Below are 18,204 nucleotides of genomic sequence, written 5' to 3' on the forward strand. Positions count from 1 at the left end.
TGCTGGCCTGGCCTGGAATCGTACCTGCAACAACCAGAGGCTCTTCCCCAGGCAAGCTCACCAACCACTCAGCTATGGCCGCCACTGTCATGCAAACATAAGGGGGATAGGACTAGGAGGGGTACTCAACCACAGCGACAAACATACATATCCATCTAAAAAATAATTGAATGTTGTGTAAAAGTACATTTTCTGTAATTCTTCTTTAATTTTTTTCTGTATTATAATTACAAAATTGAAACTTTCATATATTCTAGATACATTGCGCATTCTCACCTTTTCTCCCTTCCACTCCTCTGCCTCACTATGTGGCTAATAATAGTCTCTCTCTCTCTCACACACACATACGCGCACACACCAGTGAATCTCCGATTCGCAGGCTCATGTCAATTGGGGCTAGCAAGATAACGTCAGCAATTCCAGTCCAGTCCAATTTGTTTATCTGCATTTGGAATGGCCTTGGCAAAGTCGGCATTTATAAACTCTGCCTTGTATTTTCGTTCCCACATCATGCACACATAGTGATAGTGATCGAGAGAATCACAGGAGTCACACCATGCGGAGGTCACTTTCTACGTCACCTCTGCCATTCTCGCTGCAGCCAATTTTTAAGCGAGAGCTTCTGGGAACTCAAGATGCAAGCGAGGGAGAAGTGAACGAGGATTTAGTTACAATACGTGGGTTTCATCTTCAGATTATCACAATACTGCGTTTTCAGATCATCATGATCTGGGCGTATTCAGATCATGTGCTGTATACGTCCAGGTTAGCGAGGAGGGGGAGGGCTCCCCACACGTGGCATCTGAGCTGAACAGACCAGCAGAGCAAAAATATAAGCTATTTGTAGGCTATTTTAATTTGAAAAATGTAATTCACATATAGAATTGGTATGCGTTTTACTCTGTCGAATGGTAATCCAATGAGAAAGTTTGGGAAACACTGGCCTATTTGAATCTAATGCACTGTCACGGTCGGATTGGGACACTACATTTGACTGGTAATTGTAGGTATCAAACATAATCCTCACTTTTGTCACAGAGCAGAGACCTAGAAGTGGCTGATACATCATGACGCACTGCCCAGCTCAGAATAGACCAGCGAGCTACAGTATGCAAATCGATGTAATGTTACTGATATTTACTTACATGAAATCTGGAGAGGAGTTCCACTTTGTGTTCCACTGTCCCTTACACCATGAGTTGCTTCAATTAATTGTCAAACTCAAGATTTGATATGGTTCAGTGATGCAGAGAGACTTATGGCTATACTTATGACAATGGATTTCGAGCACAAGGTATTTGCATTTGCAGAATACTAGAGAAAGCTTGGGATAAATGAGCAAAGAGAACATGTTATTTTGGCTGTGTTACAAATAACTGTTTCAATCTTTGTGTAATTTGACCTTAAGAAGTGGATGTAATTTTGTATAATTATGTTTTATTTTTAGTCTTATAATCACATAAGGGATGCGTCTTGAAGCACAATAATGTATAATGTACTAATTAATTCCATTATTCTTTCATAGCAAGCAACGTAATCAATATTACGGATTCCATCCATATAGTATGCAACCATGTCAAACAAACAGTATCCCCCAAGTCCAAATGCAGACAATCAAAGACAAATAAGCCAGACCACAGGAATAAGTAAGCCATTTACCATGAGAGGGAGTGGGTTGTTGGCTGATTTACCACTGTTTCAGGGTTGTGAATTTCTTCTAGATATGCTATAGACAGACAGACAGACAGACAGACAGACAGACAGACAGACAGTCCTTGGCAATCAGCGATCTATTCGGGGTGGAGTTGAGGCAAAGCAAACTGAATGAGCCATGCATTCACTTGATGAAAACACTTACCGTTAACAGAGACTCAGCATTCTTGCTAAGCTATAGCTTGCATGCCAATACCCATGAATGTATTTTGACAAGCAGATTTGAATTTTAAGGTGGCCAAGTTGAGAAATGTTCAAACTTTCCACTACAGCAGTGCATATGCACGGCTATGATAGTCATGCACAGGGGCACTCAAATGGCACTGCCCATCATATATCTACAGTAATTCATTGATAAAGTTGAATGTTTACAATATATCATTGTAATAGATTAAATAAGATTCTTAACTAAGTAAAATAAGGTTTTCATTAAAGTATTCTAAATTAAATTGTCTGTGAAAAGATTATTGCAGACTAAAGTCTTCTAAATGAAATAAATGTACATATGTGACACTGAAAAAATTGTATTGCCCGGAAATTATTGTTTGGCAATGTTGTTGTGTTGCCAAGGCAATACTGGCAATACTGACAGTGGCAGCCATGTATCCAGTAAGAGCGAGATCATTTAGCGACCTACAACCGGGTCGCAACGTGGTCGGTAGTTTTCAGCGACCGGGTTGCTAAATCGAGCGACCGGGTCGCTAAATCGAGCGACCGGGTCGCTAAATCACCGACCGTGCCGCTAAATCGACCGACCCGGTCGCTAAATCTACCGACCTGCCTGCAGTTTTAGATCGGTAGATTTAGCGACCCGGTTGGTACATCTAGCGACCCGGTCGGAAGATTTTGCGCCCCAGTCGGTCGATTTAGCGACCCGGTCGCTCGCTTTAGCGGCGCGGTCGGTGATATAGCGACCCGGTCGGGAGGTTGCGTCGGCAGGTTAGCCTACTGAGGTAAGGTTACTGAGGTTAGGGTTAGGGTTAGGGTTAGGGTTAGTAGCCCGGTGGTCGGTGGATAAGCGACCACCGGTCGGTGGATTTACCTACCCAGTTGTGGATTTAGCGTCCCAGTTGGTGGATTTAGCGACCCGGTCCGTGGATTTAGCGTCCCGGTTGGTGCATTTAGCGACCCGGTCCGTGGATTTAGCGTCCCGGTCGTTCGATTTAGCAACCCAGTCGCTCGCTTTAGCGGCACGGTCGATGATTTAGCGACCCGGTCGGACGCTTTAGCGGCTCGGTCAGTGATTTAACGGCCCGGTCGGACGCTTTAGCGACCCGGTCGCTGAAAACTACCGACCACGTTGCAACCCGGTTGTAGGTCGCTAAATGATCTCGCCCTCTCTCCATGTATGACCGGATAATGTATGGATGTGGGCTATGAGCAATATAATTGTCACCATGACAGGGAGACTATAGACAAGCTTGGCTCGGGAGTTTCACTTCATGTCAGTCCGTCAGCTGTTGTTTTTTTTTCCTTCTCTATAATCTATGAATTGTTTCCATCCAGTTTTAGACCATTCATTGAATTTAGATGCCAACAAATGTATCAGTAAACACAGAGAGCTCTCGGATCGTCTGGCTACATGGGTAAAACTGGGTTTGCACTGACTGAAGTACATTAAAGTACTGTAGAACTTTGAGGTATTATTCTTAGAACAACACAATACTGCCCCATCAAAGCTGGTATGGTGACTTTATACATTGTCAGATACTTGAAGGTATTATCATCACTTTGCCGAAACTAAGTGGAGTTAGGTTTTTGACCATTCTAATCGTCATTCTAATCAATTATGTAAAAAACAACTACAGTATCTTGGAGTTAGGTGGTTTGACCGACACCTTTGAGGATCCAGTGGAGTTATGAGGTTTAGTCAGAAGCGCTTTTTAATACTTTTCATTGGTTCAATATTTGTAAAACGCACACACATCATAAAGGTTGTTCAATAGTTAGCTGGTTTCTGCCCGACAGTGACAAATCAATATATAAAAATATAGTTGTGTATAGGAGGCTGAAAGTGTACCAAGCAAACAAGAAATCTCCCACAAACTGTGACAATGAAAACAGAGGCAATAGTGTACTTTTCGATTCTCTGCTCTTCACCTGAAAAAGTTCTGAGAACCTAAACATTGTACTTTGTTGAATAAATGTTCTGTTTGCATGTATATTCAGTATACCGGTGTCTATTTACTTGTTCTGGACAATATGACTTAAAACTCATATCACCATTATTCATTGCCCAAATGTCGGCATTCATCATGTCTCGATATTTCAGTGTTTTATCTACATGCCCTTCATTATACAGTGAAATAGTGTTCCTCCATGCTATTCATTTCCATTCACTGCAAAATGCAAATGTGAATAGTACAAATCAAAGAGAAAGAAGCAAAGGTGAGATGGGATGTTTTGGCTAGTCATGTTCAAAATTCAGATATTAAATGTTTCATAATTGTTTATTATTAACCCAAGTCTACCATGTTAGCGCTCTCAAAATAATAATTTCCTGGCACCAGAGTACTAAATGCACATATACACTTAACATTGCTACAACTACTACTACTACTAATAATAATAATAATAATAATAAAACCCTCTGTGCTAATTTGTCCATTTGGTTACACATACTGTATACACTCTTGAGAGTGTGTAACCATTTGGTTTATACACTCTCAGGAGTTAAACTAGTAAGACAGGGCGAAAAGCGACCTAAAGGGCGAGACCGTGCCATGTCTTGGCCGTTTGTCCAGTGATGTATATCCAACCAGTTACCCATATATGGAGATCCATGTACTGTATATGGAGATATGCTGTGGGACCCCAAACTTGCTTACTCAGTTATTCGTTATGTGAAAATCCTATGACGTCTATCACATCTGACATCATACATACAATCCCATTTACAGTATGCCCATACATGGAGATCCCTGTCTGAACCAGCCACACATATGGGCTGTCTTCCTCCATAATATCAAGGATGTTAAAATATAAGGAAGGGAAACCACATGACCGCCGGGACCGGCCATGACGCTCCTATGGGTGCCAGAATGATGGAGCCGGCTGGATCAGCTCATGAACAAACCTGGAAGAAACACTATTTATGAACGACTGAGACCTTTGTCATATAATCTGTTCAGGAATATAAAAGAAAATATATCAAAGGTATTTTTACAATCACTTGCTTTTCGATGTGCACAGTGCATAATTAAATAATAATAATAACAGTAAATAATAATCGTTTCTGTCTCCGAAGTATCGCGAGATTTGGTTCACAGTGGATAGTCTCGCGATACTGGCACCCATGGTGAGCTTCATGGCTGGACATGGCTTCTCCCCGTTGTCACGTGATGTCCCTAACTTCTATTTACCTTGCACAATATGGGCATTCCCATATGAAGTCCTGTTAGATAAGGGCTTAATATTGGTTGATGACGTCAGGGATCTCCATATATGGGCATAAAAGGGATTCTGTTAGAGTGGTTCCCATGACATCACAACATACAATCCATTTTATGCCCATACATGAAGATCCCTGTCTGAACCAGCCACACACCACTCTGATGTCACCTGTTTATGCCCATACTGTATATGAGAGATCCCTGCTCTGAGTATCACATCACTGTGATGTCACCTGTGATGTCACAGTGATGTGTCAGGGGAACCACAGAGTCAGGCGTTATAGACAGACAGACAGACAGAGATACGGTCATGATGTGACCGTTCACATACTGTACTAAACTGGGACCTACGGTCGCAATTAACTCTCAGAACGTATAGTGTACGTATAGTACTGCTACAGTATGGTAGTTAGTTTACTTTACTTTATTAACACAATTGTATAAAACATTGTGTCCAAACAATAATCTAAAACCACATTCTGAAGCAGTACCACAACACAAGCTGTAATGAGCTCTTCCACTGGCGTCTCAGGCACAACTCTCCCTCAGATTCCCACTCAGGTCACAGACAAATCTATTGATCCACGTTCTCTCAGAAAAATCAAACCCAGAGATATTGATTGATAGCTTTGATCTGTCAGCTCAAGGTGTTCTCCTTTCAACGTGGCTAGCGACTGAGCTGGCAGCACACTCAGTGTGTGTACTGTATGTGTGTGTGGAAATACTGATGTTTGTCTGTCTCACTTTAAGAATACAATACAGTAGCTGGGAGTGATATTTTCTTGTCGTTTGCCATTTGTGTTTCTATACCGAACGCAACAGATGGCTAAATAATAAGAGGAAGCAGCGTTGACACATTATGGAAATGTGTCGGTTCAGACGTACGCCCCCACTTGACAGAATCATATCCTATTTTCAAAGCAAATGTCATCCTCTTTATATCCCCAACATACTGTACTGTACTGTAAGGAAAGGAAAGAAATGAACTCCTCACACAGTAAAACAAAAAGATGAAAGATACACACGTATATAACGTAAATTGTCTTTACAATAAAAGGACAAAAACACAGGGATAATCTACCAATACAATATAACAAGTACATCTCTATCTTTGATAAAATTAGACCTTGGAGTCAGGCAGGAAACCTACAGTAATGCCAATAAAGTTATTTGGACACTAGATGTGCCGCTATCCTTACTGTAGTTGGGGCATTGTTGCAATTACCTCATTCCACCGGGAAAGAAAAACAACATGCACAAAACTTACAGACTGTAGCTTTAAGCCAGTTTTACACACTGGATTTGGAGCATTTCAGCTGAGTGTTTGTGTTCAGATCACACCAGGTCTTTCATCCCAGTGATTTTGAGAGAGTATGAAGGACGGTTTCATTTATTTTCATCGACACAATATGTCTGGATTCAGACTTTCATTTAAGCTCCAGTATGAAGGATCCGACTTTGACTGAATCAAAATATGTGGCCTGGATATAACAAATGTTGTGTTAATTACACAACACAGCTGGTTAACATCTTTTTTTTCCATTCCAAATTACCTGTAACCCACCCAAAACATAATTATAAGTTGAGCAGTCACTTTGATTGTACAAAAAAGAAAATCCATTATCGGTTATGCTCTGCCTTTTCTGGGGCAGTATTATATATTTCAGAGTAAAGCATTATTCATTTTTATATTGGATGTATACTGGTCAATATTTGCACACATTTATAGCAAACGTGGTCAATTCAAAGAGTTATGACTCATACAGTATGTACTGTACTGCTACAGTAACTCACACAGCAAGTCATTGTGACAAACTTGAGTGACATTACAGTTGTCAGGGTTATAATTTTGTCAGGGTTATATATTGAAGTGATGTGTCCTCCCACAGCTGTACACATTGGAAAAATCGTGACTGAGATTGGCATGTAAATCTGGGAAAAAGGCAGGTTTAGTCCTTCCATGTTGTTCACAGTGGAGACTCACCACTGTTGTCAAATCATGTCAGCTGATTGTATAAAGTCTGCAGTAACATTACAAGATGAATCCCTCTTCTTTCAGTCAAAATGATCCTAGTCCGTGACAAAAGACGTCCAGGAAGTGATAATAACTGCGTCCAGTATAATTGCGTTTTAACTATGTCTAAAAGTTTAGTTGCGCACAGTAGATGCTGTGCGTAACGACGGCTCCTGGACATATGTTTAGGTGAGTGGGCTTCAACTTGGTTATTTCTCGTTATACAACTCTCCAAGTCGTGTAGGGAGAATCATAATGGAGCCGCAACAGTCTCCCTCCTCCGTTGTCACACTGGCCAACCGCTAAGATGCACCTTTAGCGCTCCAGCGAGGACAAGGCATCTTTTGTTGCATTTGATTACTATGCTTGTTCTAAGACAATAAGGAGGAGAGCAGCTGTTCATGTTTTAAAGTTTCAGACTGATTAAGGAACATGGAAGGATTGTTGATGATGTAACTGATCTACAATAAACATTCAAATGAACCCCCATAGGCGTTCTCTGACGCAGGGGTCATCATCAGGCTGGCTTGTGGCTGATATTTTTGCCAAAATTCTATTTTTGCCATGGACATACAAAATTAGCTGAAAATAATATTACTGGAAACGTATAAAGATCTACAGTGTAGCCTTAAATGTACTGTATTAGTGCAGTCGTTCTCAAAGTGGGTTGGGGAATTTCACGGGACCGCGCCCGCTCGCCTCGCCGCCCCTAAACTTCTCCGAACGCCCCAAATAATCGCCCGCCTCTCACTGAAAATTAATTACTAGGACACGGCAACCGTGCCCCGTCTGAAAGGCGATTAAGAGTTATGGAGGTCCTTAAAAATAAAATAAAGAAGTTTGACAACCACTTTAAGTATACTCCTAATAGTGTCATCAGTGTCATACATATTCTGAAGAAAACCTGGAGACTGGCATTCAGTAATTGGGTCTCATGATCAAAATAAGAGCATTATAATGTTATGTAAAAAAAAAAGACAGTTGTCTGTGTGTTGAATGCCTCTGCTCTGACGATGCACTAGGACTAAGATTGCTGACATTACGTTGGTCGGTTACAGACCTTGTTCCTCACAGTGAAACTCACGGTCAGGTGAAAATAATCACTTCTGTTGACTCCATTTATCGGAGAAGTACTGTAAGTAGTACTGCAGTAAGAAGTACTGCAATAACGACCACGCCATGTCGAGTCTTTAGCTATCGAAAGTGTGTGAAGTTTGCGTGCAGTTTCCCCCACCATAAGAAAACACTAGAGACGGAAACACTGCATTCAGTGTATACACTCAGATAATCATGGGAGCGGAATGAAAGGGCATACACTCTGCATCAGTGCCTTTACCGTACTTTACTGTTTTGTGCTATTTATCTCTTTAAACAAATACCAACACTTAAGTATGCAAACAACATTTAATTGATCAACAAGAGGGAGAAAAGGACAATAGGAAAGCAAAGTGTGTGGAATCCTACACGACTTGCGTTACAGTTGGGGCGATGTGTGGTCTTGATAGTGAAGAGAGCAGCCCGTCTGGGGACTGTGTATTGTACTGTGAGCAATGTCCTGCGCGCTATCTCCGCTCAGAGATTACATGCAGGCAGCCTGAGCAGAGCCTCAGAGCGGCTAATTGAAAACCCTGTGAAATCCCGGGCAAACGTGGCAGTCACAATGAGAGCTCCCTAAAGAATAACACAGGTATTAGCCTTGTCCATATTACAGCTTGCTGCCTGATACATGGTAGGTAGCGGCAGCCAGGCAGCCTAGAGAAAGCAGAAATCAGGCCATCGGGGTGTATCAGCGCTGAGGGATAGAGATATGTGTGGAGAGGCCGACAGCGAAGGGATGAAAATAATCGCCTTTTCTACTTATCAGTCTGTCCAGGCGGGAAATGGCAGTGGCCGTGGCAGTACCTGTCTGACCTGTGGGGCTGAGGTGGCTGTAAGACCAGGACAAGCTGTCCGTCGGCTCGCCTCATGGACTCGCTCCGTTAGACAGAGGTTGTCTGTCCATGTCTGTCTGATGGGGGACAGACAGGATGTCTTGGGCCTAAGGCCCGGGGGTGGGGGGGTGGGGGGGTTAGGGGAGCGGTCAGTGGATTGCCTGTGGTTACACATGTTATGCACACTGTAAAATCCTGAGGGACGGTAAAAATGGATTTAATGATGCCACTGTACAGCACTGGTTCCCAAGCACTGGGTTGGGACCCATTTGTGGGTCACGGACACATTTCTATGCATGGGTCCCTTAATGGTTTGCTTCCTACATTTTGTTTTTAATTGTTATTAAATTATATTATTATTATATTCAAAAACATTTTAAAAAAATGTCAATGATCCAAACAACATTTTGGTCCAAAAACATTGTTATCTCAAAACCTCCTGGTTAGATTGCCATGGAATTTGTTGTGTGCACCCAAGCTTCATGCTCCCTAGGCCTACACCACCTTTTAACTTTGGTGCCCCATAGCTTCCTGTAGCGCTACACTTCCACACTGCATCCTATGTCTATAATGCATTATTATAATAATTATTATTATTATAATCTGCTTATAACACTGTATGTAATTATAGTTATGAGAACTCATTAATGCACATAATGTTTTACAACAATACGTTTAGCATGTTTTTTAAATTAAATTTTTAGCCTCACATTTTGAAAACATTGGCATCTGATGATGGCAATGATGGTCAGTTCAAACAACTCTGGTCTAGTTTGGTATAATGAACAGCACAGCCTCTAGGGGCTGCTAGTTGGGCTTTTACACCTGGTTCCTCCTTCTTCACATCATCTTGTGTCATAGCTATTGCGGCTCTAAGAATAGATTGCACCTACAGTACTCATCCTCATAACGCACTTGACCTCTTCTAAAAGTAAGCTAAAGGTAGCTGGCTCAGACCCTCCACAGACGCTTGCACACAGCAGTACAGGCCGCAATTAGGGTTGTTCGATATGGCCAAAAAATAAAATCTCGATTATTTTCTCTGAAATCCCGATTTTCGATTTCGATTTCGATTTTTTGTTAAAAGAATAATACATTGTTTCAACTATTTTGTTTTCATTTAAAAATGCAAGGAAATGATTTTTTTTTTTCATTATTGTTTCATTTTTTGATTTTTTTTATATAGCCAAATAGCAAAATGCAATAAAACAATAAGGGTATTAATAATAATAACTTTAGTTGTGCAACAATCACATACAACTTAGCGTCCTTAGTGTTTCATTATCAATAGTGAGTGACAAAACAGCCAAAACAAGCCAGCTCTTGGAGGCTGGTGAGGCATTTTGGTAGGCATTTCGCCTACCAAAATGTAATTCCTGGCTACGCCCCTGCCCTGCACCACTCATGCACGGAGATGTTGACTGATTGTAAACGGAGGCGAAGCGCTTCGCTTCCCAACGCAAAATTAACACAGTGACAGGGACAGTAGGAGTAGACTACAGTCAGTAGGTGGGTAACACAGAATTAATAAGCTTCTTTCAAACTACAACAAGTAAGTAAGTTTACCAGCTCAGCAGCGTTTTGTTCTGTTTGCTGCTTGAACCATCGCGAGTGAGCGCAGTGCGGTGGTGAACTCTGCTCAGTCTGACGTGCGCTAAACGCGCATCAAAGAAATTACACATCAGATAGAAAGTAGTATTAATTTGGTGTCGGACCTTGTCGTCCTGCTTTAGGAGGACGGGGCTGTGTACTTTTTGCGCGTGCAAGGCTCCAATGAGTAAGAATTTCCCTAATTAAAGTGAAAATCGATTTTACGATTTCCATTTTTTTAAATCGTCCAAAGGAAAAAAACCGGGTTACGATTAAAAATCGATTAATCGAACAACCCTAGCCGCAATTGCCTAATATCACCACAGATGTCTTGCAATCCACCTGAAGCATGACTTGGGCTTTATCTTTGTTTAACTCATCCCCAGATCTTTCTATGTAGACACAGAACACTGCTACTGTAAAATTGTAAAAATGTGTGATCTTTCTTTTCTTGTCTTTGAGTGTGGTAAATCTTTCTTTTTTTGTAATCTTATCAAAGTGCAGTCTTATCTAATCTGTACACAATTACTCTGCTTGGATAGGTGCAAATCAAAATCCAATGTGGTCAGTTGATCCATGTAGCAATTTCACATGGAGAGAAGAAAGTGAGAGGTGTGTGTGGGGGTGAGGGGTGGAAAATGGCTTTAACACTTAAGCCCTAGTATAAAATAAAATAACAACAAAAGTAGATCTACAAGCTGTGTAGTGTTTCCAATACTACTATTATTATTATTTATTTTGAAATGTAAAAGTATGGCCAAAATAGTGATGCCTGGGTTAATGTCGTTAAGATGAAATGTGCTTGTGTGTGACAAAAAGAGACGGACTGTAGATACATAATGGTCTATATTATGGACTTGAGAGATGTCCAAACCTTTCATTCACTTTGATGGACGTGAACGTCTCTGTTTGTTCTTACCAGTGTCATTACAACATACAGTAGCAGAATGCTTTGTGTATAAAGCTCTTGGACAAGACCTTTATCCTCTAGCTCCCAATACTTGTGAGCTCAGACAGAAAAGCTGTTTACAGAACGGTGAGTTACTTGCATTGGGCTCAACATCTTCCTTAGAGAGGGATCCATGTTTATCTGTCTGTGTGATGATATGTCTCTCTATCTTTTTTGTGTATGAATGTGTGTACAGTGTGTGAACGGTGTGAACGGGGTGTGTGTGTGTGTGTGTGTGTGTGTGTGTGTGTGTGTGTGTGTGTGTGTGTGTGTGCGTGCACGTGTGCGCACGTGCGTGCGTGCGTGTGTGCATGTGTGTGCACGCTCATGCAATGTGATTAATACTAGTGGTTCTCATTTATTTGAATTTGAACATATGAACAGATTTTGTGCCATTTGTCAACATTTGTAATGTTTTTTTTTAAATAGCAGATCTACAAACTCACAATGTATGTATGCAACGCGTGAGCTTGTAGATTGATTGTTTTCAAATTGCCTAAAATAGCCACTTTATCCCTATACTTAAGCAAGAACAGTTTGAGTAGCGTTAAGGGCCACTCATGGCCCATAGGCTTCAGGGAGGGCTTTCTCTCTGGCCAACATATTCTCACTCTCAAACCCTACTACCGGTATATTGACCGCATCGGACAACATCTGACCAAACAGAAACATTTGACGTGATGGGGGCTGCAGTTGCCAAACCCAAGACATAGAGCGGGTGACGATTCTGCTAAAGACAAGTTAAAACAACAGCGGGCGCTGTCTGAAGTGCACTTGAGCCACGAGAAACACCACAAGTGTGCTGCAGGTGAGTGAGTCGCCATGCTGAATGTTGCGAATTCTGCTTCAGCTGACAGCCGACATGCCGCAGTTCGAGAACCGTTAATAATCATGTCCCCTGCCATGCATGCAACGTCGCAGGTAACCCCGAAAAGGGAATATCCATCCCCTGCCGCCACCCGTTTGACGGCACGGTGTGACAATGCGTTATGTGGAAATCAGTGTGTCTGGCTGTGTATACAGATGTGCGGTTTCAAGTCTTCAGGCTTTACTGCTCTTTTCCAGAAGATTTCCTGCAAATGCATTTTCAGGTTTCTTTCCCTGTTTTGCTTTGCTAATTTTTATGGAGAATGGAGTGTATTTTTGCAGAAACCTGCAAATGGCAAGGAACGACTCCATTCCCATTTAAAAGCAGAATCCACCTTCATAGGTAGATTTAAACTTTTAAGTCAGATAAGGTCATACAAATAGCAAGAATAGCTAATCTACAAGCTCAATGTTCTGCCAATCCACTGGAAATGTAGGGCGTGGTGAAGTTTCGAAAATAGAAATGAAAAGTACACAGTGAAATCCTTACTGTTAATGTAATGTACTGTAGTGTTAGAGTTACCGTCTTCACTGTGTAGTTTGGTTGTTGTTCCCATGTCATACATGGGAATCAGGAAAAGCACCCTATTACGGGCATTTAGTAGTACTGACTGTGACTGGAACCATAACACAGCAAAACAACTAAGTGAGTCAGTAAATGATCCGATTCCCTGAACATGCTGGTACCAAATGAGACACCTGAACACCTGGCCAATTCTTCTGTTATCCTTTCTGTAATTCCTAATGGGGCAATTACCGGCATGAGTCTAAAGCTGTTGCCTGTCTTAAACAAGAAGTTTTATGCACATTTAAATCCACTGTAATAACCATCACTTGGCATAACATTGCCCACAGCAAAATGCGATAGGCTCAGGGAATGTAATGAGGCTTATATCGGGAGGATTACATCTCTGCTTTGATAACTGTACAGGAATTCCTTCAGGTGAGCGTGTCGGATAAGATACGGTGCATTTGGTGCATAGTTCTAAGGTTACATCTGGATGATATTAGTATAACCAGGGGAGGTCAAAACTTAAAATAGCTATAATTATTTCTGGAGCGCTGCCATGGATTCTACCCTATAAGTAATTTCCCTGAGCTGAAAAATGTGGCTTCTATTACTTATGGGTTTATCAGAAAAAACATGTTCTGTGATTTGACTTCAATTCAGAGTTTATTTTTAAGGTTCATTTAGGGCATTCTGTCTTTATTAGTTTACAGTTAAATGTGTGCACTGGTGTCACACACCAAAAATAGCATCATGATATGGTACGTTGTGAGCTTGTAGATCATTTATTTTTGGTGCACCATGCAACCAAAGATAAATCAGGTATTAGAGGTGAGGTAGTACACACTACACAGTTTATAATTCAAGACATTGCAATTAGGTCGGTGACTATCTGGTGTGTTGACTATCTGGTAGAGCCACTGAAGTTCCCAACTCTTTTGTTATAGTTTTCAAACACATTATCAGTTACCTTGACTGATTCTAATTTTGGGCTATCTGGATAATGTTCTGCCCCTTCTAATCTTGGCTGTGATAGCAGTGTCAACTTCATAGAGTGCAGATAAATCATTACAACCATTCCGAGGACCTCTAAATTATATTATGCGGCACACTTAGATTTCCAAATGACCCCACGTTAAACTTGCACCATCTGGAAAGAACTGTTCTTTCTGTATAAAGTGGAGTTACTGTAGCATTGATACTAGTCCTTTTGCTTTGGGATAAAGCTATCAGGAATATCTTAACTTCAGAAGTCTAGAACTGTAGATGTGCTGCAGATGGTACCACTGTGTTGGTACACACAACTATAATTTACCAACACATAAATTATACACACAAGTATTCCCAGATTCCCCACTAGTAGGTATGTGCATGGGTCCAGCTTAACTAGGATCACCTAGTCTAATAAAGCAAATACATACACAATTAAAATAATCTACATAAGCAATTCTTTAAGGTTAAATATTCAACCAGGTCATCAGTGCATAAATAACAACTAAAAATGGCAGTTCGGATGACAGGTCACCTCCGGAATATGCCACAATATTTTCATTGCCTACCGAGAAATGTTTGGATTATTTCAATGTTGAGCTGTCCATGGTGCTGAAAGTGCACACAATGCTGGAGTGAGGAGCCACATGAGCTCTTGAAAGCGGCCCCCAGATGCGTAAGGCTGCCCCTGGGTCCAGCAGCACACTAACTCCCCCTGGGTCCAGCAGCACACTAACTCCAAATGTGGGGCACGCTGGTTTAATGTGGGGCACGCTGGTTTCTTCATGACCCACCCACCATCCAACCCCAGCTAACTCCACCAACAAAAACAAACAATATCACCAGCAAAACCAGAGGCAGAACGCTTGCAGCGATACTATCTCTTGTACATATCAAATCCCAGATTAGCCTACTGATTGGAGGGAGAGAGAGGAAATCCTCATCTCGGGGTCCCAGGATCATTAGCATAAATCACAGCTGCAATTAAAACCTCGTTTATCTTAATTACTGAGCTAATGAGACGTGTCCCGCAGGAGTAAGTCGTGCCCTCTGAGGACAGGGGGGGAGAGGAGTAGGGAGTGCTTTATACAGTCACACGCTCTGCAAACAAGCACGCCCTCCAAGAGTGCAGTTGAGCACACACCGCCATTCACACAGGCATGCATGTTCACACGTGTGCTCTGCACACACAGTTGTAATCTTCCGTGCACTCAACCCACACACCGACGCGCACGCACACACACACCCTCATCCAACAATCACACCCTCCCACCTTAATCTCCTGACACCGCATCATCCTTCATATTCCATTATCTATCAAACTTACTGTATAATGATTTTATCGAGCCTACAGGCTCCATCTCCATAAGGGCTTAGTGCTACGCCATAACTCTTGATTTCCCAACGATTGGGAGTACAACGCACCACCTAATTAATGTCTTTTTAATGCTTTTCTCCTCTGGAGCTTAACTCAGGCCCTCGACTTCGCGAGCAACATAACACGATGCAACACAACACGGCGCGGCGCAACGTGACACGTGGCGTCACAACATGGCTGTAAGTAAGACTGAGTAGGTGTGTAGACAGAGGGGGAATTGGGCGTTTATGATGAACCCCAACAAATTAATTGGGCTGGGCTGGGGTCTCGGCGTCCTCAGTGTACGGTGATTAAGTATACACACATACATTCACACATGTATCATGAAAACACACTTGCACGCACGCACGCATGCACGCACACACGCACCTGTACAAAATGCACTGACACATACGCATAAATACTCCATGGACACAGAGGGTCAAATTCCTTTACTCAGCGGTGAGGTCAGCCAGTGAGTCAGCAGATGGTCTAACAATGAGTATCTTCATCACCAAGGCTTGCCAGCCCATATCAACCTACAGTACGCCACGCCTTATCAGCCACCTGGCCTGGCTGGGGAAAACGAGTATGCTACCACCTTGGCTGTCTCTGCCTCTGTCTACAGGGAGCATGAGGAGTTTAAAGGTTATAGCAGCAGACAAAATGTATGTAAGCCTCCCAAAAGAGTGTCTATTTCATTCTATGTATAAATGTTAAAAGTCCACAACCAAAATTCAGAATGTTAACTTAAATGGGTCCTCAGGGTTAAGGTAGCGCTCTGAAGAACATTCAAGGGATTAAATCTAAAGGATCGCTTGTCCTGGCTTCCAGGTCAAAAACCTAGATCGTCGCGGCGAAGATAAACAACCGTTCAGGAGGATTGCAGCCGTTTGTAGACTCTGACCACAAGTCATTATTTTTTCATGGCCTTCACATGCTTCACGGCTGAAGTTGGAAGTGTGCGTTTCTATCCCTGTAGGCACTCGGTTTTAGAAAGGATGAAAGATGAGTTACCGCAGGAGGGCTGTTTCTGTCCGTAACCGGTAACCATTTCAGTGTACTCCATGTTTCGATGTTTACAACAGCAACATTGTGTGAGATTGAGCAGCTTGCTGAAGCGCTATACACCTTTTGCGAGTGCACCAGGCCTTGTTGTTTCCATCTGTGGAAATGTGTGAGTGAATGATAAATATGAGTAATGCCAAAATGAAAAGGCAAATCTTTTACGAGCCAAAGTGAATGTTGCAGCATACCATTGCAGTCCAGTACAACACAGGCTTGTAGGCGGGTTACTGAAGGGAAAGCTAACGGTTCAAAGCCTCAGGGAGAATGGAGGCTGGGGGAAAGCGTGCAGATAATGCTGTATTCTCCCACAACAACTACCACCGGTGTGCCCTTGAGCAAAGTACTTAACCTTCAACTGCTTCATTGGAGCTGCTTAGTGGCCGATAGTTGAAGTAGACTTGGGGGCTTCCAGGTGTGAATGTGTGCAACTGTTTGAATATGAAGCAGGGGCTTGCTAAAAAGAAAGCATACGTAGTCAGCAATTCTTTGCTGGGTAAATAATAGATTATGAATAAATAAATAAAAAACTCAGCTGCGGGAGACCTCGGATTCCCTACTAAGGGCGTATCAACATCATGGAACCTGTGATGACTTCTTCTTTTCACTTTATTTCTTCCCTATTTTCTTCCCTAATAGACTAAGAGACGTTGCGCCACTGACCAACATTAGACCCAGTCCAATGAAAATAAAACATTACATTTTGTTTGTTTATTACCCAAAATCAAACATTGTTGTAAAAATATGACTAAAGCCCCTTGAGAAAAAAATCCTGACAGTTGTAAACATAATTAAATGATAACAAATGTTCTTCTAAAAATAAATGATGTTATTTAATACCTGATGTGATCACAGAATCATTGAATTCTCATCATGTAAGTTGATCAGTCGATGAGGTCTTTGCGGTACGAACTCTGAAAGATTCCTTCAATATTCATTTTCATTAATCGCTATTTTCCCCAAAGATGTAATTACTTTTAGAGGGAAGATTATGCCTATGATAAAAGAAAAACACAACAGAGAGTAATCTTCTTCACTGACTTTATACGTCACCTGTTAGAAATCTCTGCAGCACAGTTTTAGAACAATTATAAAGTTCAATGTTTTGCACCTGACTACAGTTTTGCAAAGCCTTTGGTTGCAGCTATCCGGAGGGTGCAGGGGGAACCTGCATGTCAAAATGAAATCGCATTTGCCTCTGCGCTTTGTAGAAGCCCCATATTCAAATCTGGGGTCGATCGATTGATGGGTTCATGTTGGCATATTTTGGAAATGCCAAAGAAAATTTTGGAAGCCAATTGTAGTTGGTATAGAACATGTAGTACATGACTCCATGCAGGCATCATGTATAGCGATTAGTGTGAGTTCTGGACAAAATCTGTAGGACTAGTAGCAAAAAGTGTGTTTCGAAGAAAATGCAACTCCTGCACACATACGGACATACGGAGAAAAACGGCCGCGCGATGCTCTCAGCGTCGACTCGAAGCGACTAGCGGCTAATGGGCTACATCCAGGCACAGCCCCAACCAAACGGTGAGATTTAAAGTTAATACTGTAAATACAGTAAACACGTCAACGCGTCGTGGGCCTCCAGAGACATCAAAGAGATTGGCGTGTAGACACCTTGTGGGCACCCGCTGAGTTAATATTCCACAATTAAACCAAGTCATTGGTCTGTTTGCTTTAAGTTAATTTAGTTGTAGTTGCAGAAAGAGAGAGTTTTAATATATTGCATAATCAAATTACCTGTATGACACAAAAAAGCATGGTGGAGAAAATGTTTAAATCACCTTTCAAAGAATGTATAATTTGTTATATTTAGCTACCG

At 41.8% G+C, this 18,204-nt stretch overlaps 1 protein-coding gene across 2 annotated transcripts in view; it reads right to left on the reverse strand.

Moving 5' to 3' along the window:
- Positions 1-18,204, reverse strand: part of cdh23 (cadherin-related 23) — a gene marked incomplete at both ends in the record, with an annotated part of 273,834 nt that overhangs the window by 155,600 nt on the left and 100,030 nt on the right. The gene's annotated exons all lie outside the window — the stretch shown is intronic.

The sequence above is a fragment of the Nannobrachium achirus genome (assembly GCF_963921795.1).
Source record: "Nannobrachium achirus genome assembly, chromosome: 13".
Classification (NCBI taxonomy): domain Eukaryota; kingdom Metazoa; phylum Chordata; class Actinopteri; order Myctophiformes; family Myctophidae; genus Nannobrachium; species Nannobrachium achirus.